Below are 6000 nucleotides of genomic sequence, written 5' to 3' on the forward strand. Positions count from 1 at the left end.
CACCACATCCTCATATCTCCAGCTGTATTCACATGACATGTAGGTACTGCAGTCATATTTGGCTATTTGCCAGCTAGACACATCAGAGGAGACCCTGTAGGATCTCCTTCCTGACAGCTGTTTTTCAGAAACAGAACCAATGCTAACAATAGAAACAGGCAGATGCAGCAGTTGCTCAGCACATCGGAAATGAGGCCACTTGCATTTATGAGCTTATAAATGGATTCAGTTTTCTAATTTCAGTACCTACTTTTGGAGGGGGAAAGTCTAATTCATCATACAGGTTTCATTTTTAACCTCTCTCTAGATGTGCAGATCTTTAATTTTCAGTTCTGTGTATATATTGTTCTAGAATCTCTCTCTATATAAATCAGTCAAATGGTCTTCCTGTATATAAATTTAGTATTCCCTGATCAATGTATATGAAAGACCTACCCCACATGTCAGTGCAGCCTCCTACATTTCCCTGTTCTTTTATTCAGCAGTGTTGGGTTTTCATTTTTTTTAATGCAGTCATACTCCTTTGACAGTACATAACTGTCATGGTTCTGTCTCACAGGTTTCTATACATCAGAGACCAGCTTTAAAACTGTTTTGACAGGTTAAAAGCTGGGATTTTTCCAGGGACAGGATGGAGAGAAGCAGGAATATGAGAAGTGAAAAAGAATATTCCTTGACACCCCCTAATCTCCTCAGCACAGATGGCACCGTCATTTTCAAGTAGCTTCTGTGCACAACAGCCACTGCAAAAGAGTGAAAGTTGGAATGCTGAAAATAGTCTTCTTGGAAGATAAATGCATATCTGCATGTACATCTATCCAATATGCACAACTGTGAACACATGAGCAGACAAATGAGCAAAGTTTACCTTCCCTCTTCTTCCTCCCCCTGTCCATTCACTAAAATTAATTGTTCCCCAAGGTACTCTAGGCCACATTGTTAATTATTGTCTCTCTCTTTTGCACCTGAGGCATCACACTGGTTTAGGAAACAGCCTGCAAACAGATGGAGAGCTGCTGGAGATGAATCTGCAGGTATGTGAGAAAAAAATGGATACAGACTTTACGATACTGCAGGCTCAGATGGTCTATTAATTTTCAATAATATTCTGGAAACAAAGGAGGTCTTTACACTTTTCTAGGCTTAATTTGTTTTCAAAAAAGGAGTTACAAGAGCCAATTACTTTTATGATTTCATCACAATCATTTATGCTTAAGGAATATTTATGGGAAAATATTCCAATCATCCCTGCACCAGCCTAGTTGTTTCTTAGATGACTCTCCCCGCCGGCAGCCAGCTGTACATGCAGTACGCCTGACAGTACCATGGCTGGGCATTTTGCAGACCAGACACAAATGCCAGCTTGAACTGGATGCTGCATGCAGCCTCTTGCCTGCTGCTTTAATGTCACTGGCTCATCCCCAGCATCTACCCCAGCAATCTGCTTCTGCCATCATGTTGTCACAGAAAGCCACAGCAGCCTGAGGCAAAGCTGTCCCTTATTCGCCCAGCCTGCCTCTATCTCACTTGCATGAGGCAATGTCCTGATGCAATCCCAGCAAAAATATTCCACTCTTTGATACAGCCTGGCAATTAACAAAAAGTCACTGCAGTTGTTGACACCAACTAGTTTTTCATCTTCAGAGGCTGAGGATCAAAGGTAGTATAGCCATAACAACAAGCCAGGTATGTCTCTAATGATGCTCTATGCTGTTCTGTCCTACAGAGGAGGGTTCTGCAAAAACTAGGCACAGTTATCCAAACCTACCTAGTATGCCCCATGCCAGCTTCAAAAGAGGTAAAAGGGTTTGCCTTTCATAAGTACCTCAGTGTGATCATTTTCTGTGTAAATGTACCCAAGAGACATATCTGAAAACCATAAGCTCTTCTAATAGAGCCATCTTACCCTCTTCTAAGCAAAAACTATTGCTTCACATAAGGAACAGTTGCAATTTCTAAATGGGGAAAAAAGCCTTTCAGACTTGGCTGCAAGTTCAGCTCTGCACATTAGCCAAATTGCTTTAGAAAGGCAATGGAAAAGTTATTAATAGATTTATCAGATGACTATCCAAAGGAATCCAGATATTTTATCCAAGAAGCAAGAAAAAGTGAGTGAATTATACTATGACCAGATTCCTGATCCATACAGGACTGAGGAGCAGAAGGTGATATTTACAGTAGAATGGCACCCTTTCTTTTCCAGTGTTGGTATCGTGCATATTTTGTGGAGCAGAGTCTACTCGGTAAAGATTGGTACACAAGTTGTCATGTGTTATACACTATTTGTCATGCTGCTACATGAGTGCATAAAGGCACTCTGGAACTTCAGCACGATGTAATTTCCTCTAGTACCCAAATTCTGCATTTTGAATCCAACAGAGATTTTCACACTGCCATCACTTTATGAAATGCTTGATAGAGAAACAAATGAACACATAATGCATTGTATATGCTACCACACATTTATCTCAGATTATTGAATCTACTGTCTCTCACTCTTTTAAAAAGCTCATAAAATATAATAATTAGGACACAAGAGTCAGCCTGCATCATTATCACCTGCACAGCTTAATAAACAGTATATTGTCGCATGACCTTCGGATTCCTAGTCAAGGATTGGAAATGAAGGATTTTTAATTTGCCTTTCCTCCTGTTCTGCAGATGGTGCAGAATGTGAAAATTTAAAGCCAGTAGGGTTGGATACTTCTCCAGCTCTCTCTCTCTCTCTCTCTCTCTCTCTCTCTCTCTCTCTCTCTCACTAGAATTGACTCTGTAGAAGCAGCATCAAGGCCTCAGGCACTCCATCTGCCCCATGGGTAAGACATGGATATAAAGGTGGTTCGTGGTGAACCGGCTTCCCTCTGGGTGCTGCAGAGGAGGAGGTGGGTAACTGGCCAGCAGTGGTGCTTAGCCAGAGCACTGCAGTGCTACAAATAATATTAACATTTGATCTGAAAAGGATGATCTATTTCAGCAGTATTTTAGATTCTTTTCTTTCTGCACTGAATCTTTTATTTTGAACAACAGTTCTTTGGACAAGTGCAATTGTCCTTAATAAATTGTTTTTCCCAGCTGTCAGTGTCATTGCACTGTCATTGCATTCAGGGTGATTTATCTGACCTGTAGCAGAGGTGTAAGACTAAGACCTTAGCTCTTCTCCATTCCAACAGGAGTGTTTCCTTTGGTAGGAGCAGTTCATTGATGGGGGCTACTGAGTATGGATAAGCAAAAAAGAAAGATGCCAGTACTTGTATACTTATCAGACACTTTAAGGTTTGTAGGCTGGGCTCAGAGCAAACTTGTCCAGTGGTGATGAAATAACAGACTGCTCCCTGGCTGTCATAGGCCCTAAGATGCTCTTCCATTTCTGCCTTTTATGAGGGAAAGTGAGAGAAGCTCTATGAAATCAATTCACACTCTCAAAATGGTGCTTTAGTCATGGATCACACGATTAGCCACATCTGCAAAGCAGTCTATTTGCTAATTACCAAACTCTCACCTCTAAGAACCTAGGCTGAATTTTGGTTTAAACACTTTGCTATAGAGAAGAGGCATTGCCATTGCCCACTTAAATGCCAGGCATTGCAGTGAACATATAAGAAAAGGAAGGTCTTTTCTCTGGAGAAAAAAAGGTTGTGGGTGAAAGTTCTGTACTTCCTGTCTCATTCATTTCCCCCCTTACAATTCCAAGATCTTTCTATCCTTCAGATGCATAGGATATGTCTGGTGAGAAATATATTTCAGTCAGACTTTAATTTGGTTACTTTTAACTGACACTTGGTAGAAAAACCTTTTACATTCCCGCAAAATAAGATTTTGCCTTTAGCATCAATTATCATTCATCTGGCTATTGAAGAAGCTGACAGATACGTATTCTCCTTGCTCTTCTTTTTCATGCATCTGGAAAGATATTTGCCTTTGTTTCACCTAGTGGCACCTCAGCAATCTCCTCAATTCTCAAATATATTTGCTTACAAAGCTTTCAGAACCATCACCTTATCCAGCAATGGCATCCATACCATTTAAAATTGTTTTACTGAGTCAGGCAACCTCCCATAAGTTCCTTTTCAAACCTTAGTACTATGTTGCTAAGTAAGGTGAAAATCTACCCGAGGACTACTTCTGTATGCATGTAAGGCCTGGTACAGTTACATAGGTAAAATATGGTGAGCAATCTTCCAGTTCTGACAACTGAAAATAGCAAGGCTTCAGCTAAAGTTCTGGTATTTACAAAATCTTGGGAGTTGTTAATAGACATCACAGATTTCGTTGTATGCCTCATATATATCATATAGGATAACCTTTTATACAAGCCTGCCAATCATTCCTGTGACCTCCCTGAGCTCACCAGAGAACGATCAGTCCAATGCAGAAAGGACAAAATAGAAAGCAAAAGCAAAATGAAAAAAAAAAAAAGCACCTAAGTTCTCTGTCATAGGAATTAGCAAAGCAATCTTCTGGGGGGATGATGTCAGCACAGGCATCCACTCCTAGGAGGGGGAAAGAAGAAAGTGAACGGCAGAGGACAGTGAAATGTTTCAACAGAGAGGGAAGGCTTGCTCTAAACTTCAAACAGGAGACTCTGCTGAAAGGAAGGGAAAAAGCAAGAGCATGAGAAAAGGCTGTAAGGGGTGATGACTAGCTAACATGAAGGAAAAGGAAACCAAGCACGGAGGATAAAGAGAGCTCCATGAAGAAACAGTTCTGCTGAGGGACCATGTCAAAAGCCAAAACTGGTGCAGCTTTAGCAATGGCACTTCAGTAACAGGGCAGAGAAATCCAACCCAGTGGTAGTCAGGAAAGGACCCAAAGGTACTTAAAATCTTCACTAAATGGATGCACTGTGAGTAAAAATGTAAGGAAAAGAAGAAAATTTGCACTAATCTCTCATAAAAAACAAACTTTTCACAAGTCAGCACAGCCTACATAGCTAAACTACTTACAGTGCTTGCATGTAGTGCCTGCACCTGTCAATAAGAGTGATTATTAATTTTCTGTGCATAGGTCATGTAAAAAGTCACATAGTTTCTCTGTGATTTAGTTTCCCATCTGTAAAGCTGCCACCTCTGCTTCATTAAAGGCAAAGAGGCAATAAATTGACAAGGAAGAATATAAATAAAGAAGGACAAAGCAGATGATTTAATGGTAACATCAGGCTCAGGTCCAGATATAAAAAAAGCATATAAAACAGTGAAGTAGTTAACTGATGTATTTTATAATAAAAATATCAGCCTCTTCCAGACCAAATATGAAATGGGAATGGGACAATTCAAAATATTAGTATGAAATTAATCTGCTTTCTTTGCTGTAGGCATTCACAGCTTCCCTGTTACCTCCCATCTAGCAAGACTCTTCCCTCTTCTTTCCCCTTCCTCATTGTCAAGGTTTAAAGGACACTGAAGAGCACAGGATGGGTTCATTAGAATTGCAAAGTACCCTGCTTACCATTTGCAGCAGGGTACCATTTATCTCTGTTGCCACACCATACTGTGAGGTGGTACCAAAAACCAGATGCAGCATTCCAGAGCTAGGGAATGCTAATCATCCTACATCAGACCTAAACCCATGCAGGATTCAAGGTTAACGGTGGTTGAGAACATCTGTTCATGGCAGTAAATGACTCCCAGAGGCAGTCTGGAGTGGGCTTTATGTTTTTGACATGGCCAGCCTCTTTCTGTTCACCTAGAAGACCTGGGTCAAATTCTTGGCCATTTGTTTTGAGCCCTTGCATCTACATAACCACCTCTTCTATGCCCTTCCTTCAGTGAAGGGCACAACCACCTCTTCTCAAATGCTTTCAATGCCACCAGGATGCCACACACAGTAAATAATGAACAGGACCATGACTTTCTCCACTTAGTTGCAGCAAAGTAACGATAAAAATTACAACTCCTGTGCAGATCTCAGCACAGCAGTCTATGCACAAATACCATTTCATAGCTAGCTAAAGGAATCTGTCCAGCCAGTTGCACACGCTTTCCTTAAAGTCATCCTCAGACT

This window comes from Empidonax traillii, unplaced genomic scaffold (genome assembly GCF_003031625.1).
Source record: "Empidonax traillii isolate 1590-97213 ecotype Southwest subspecies unplaced genomic scaffold, ASM303162v1 scaffold140:size1466565, whole genome shotgun sequence".
NCBI classification, from domain to species: domain Eukaryota; kingdom Metazoa; phylum Chordata; class Aves; order Passeriformes; family Tyrannidae; genus Empidonax; species Empidonax traillii.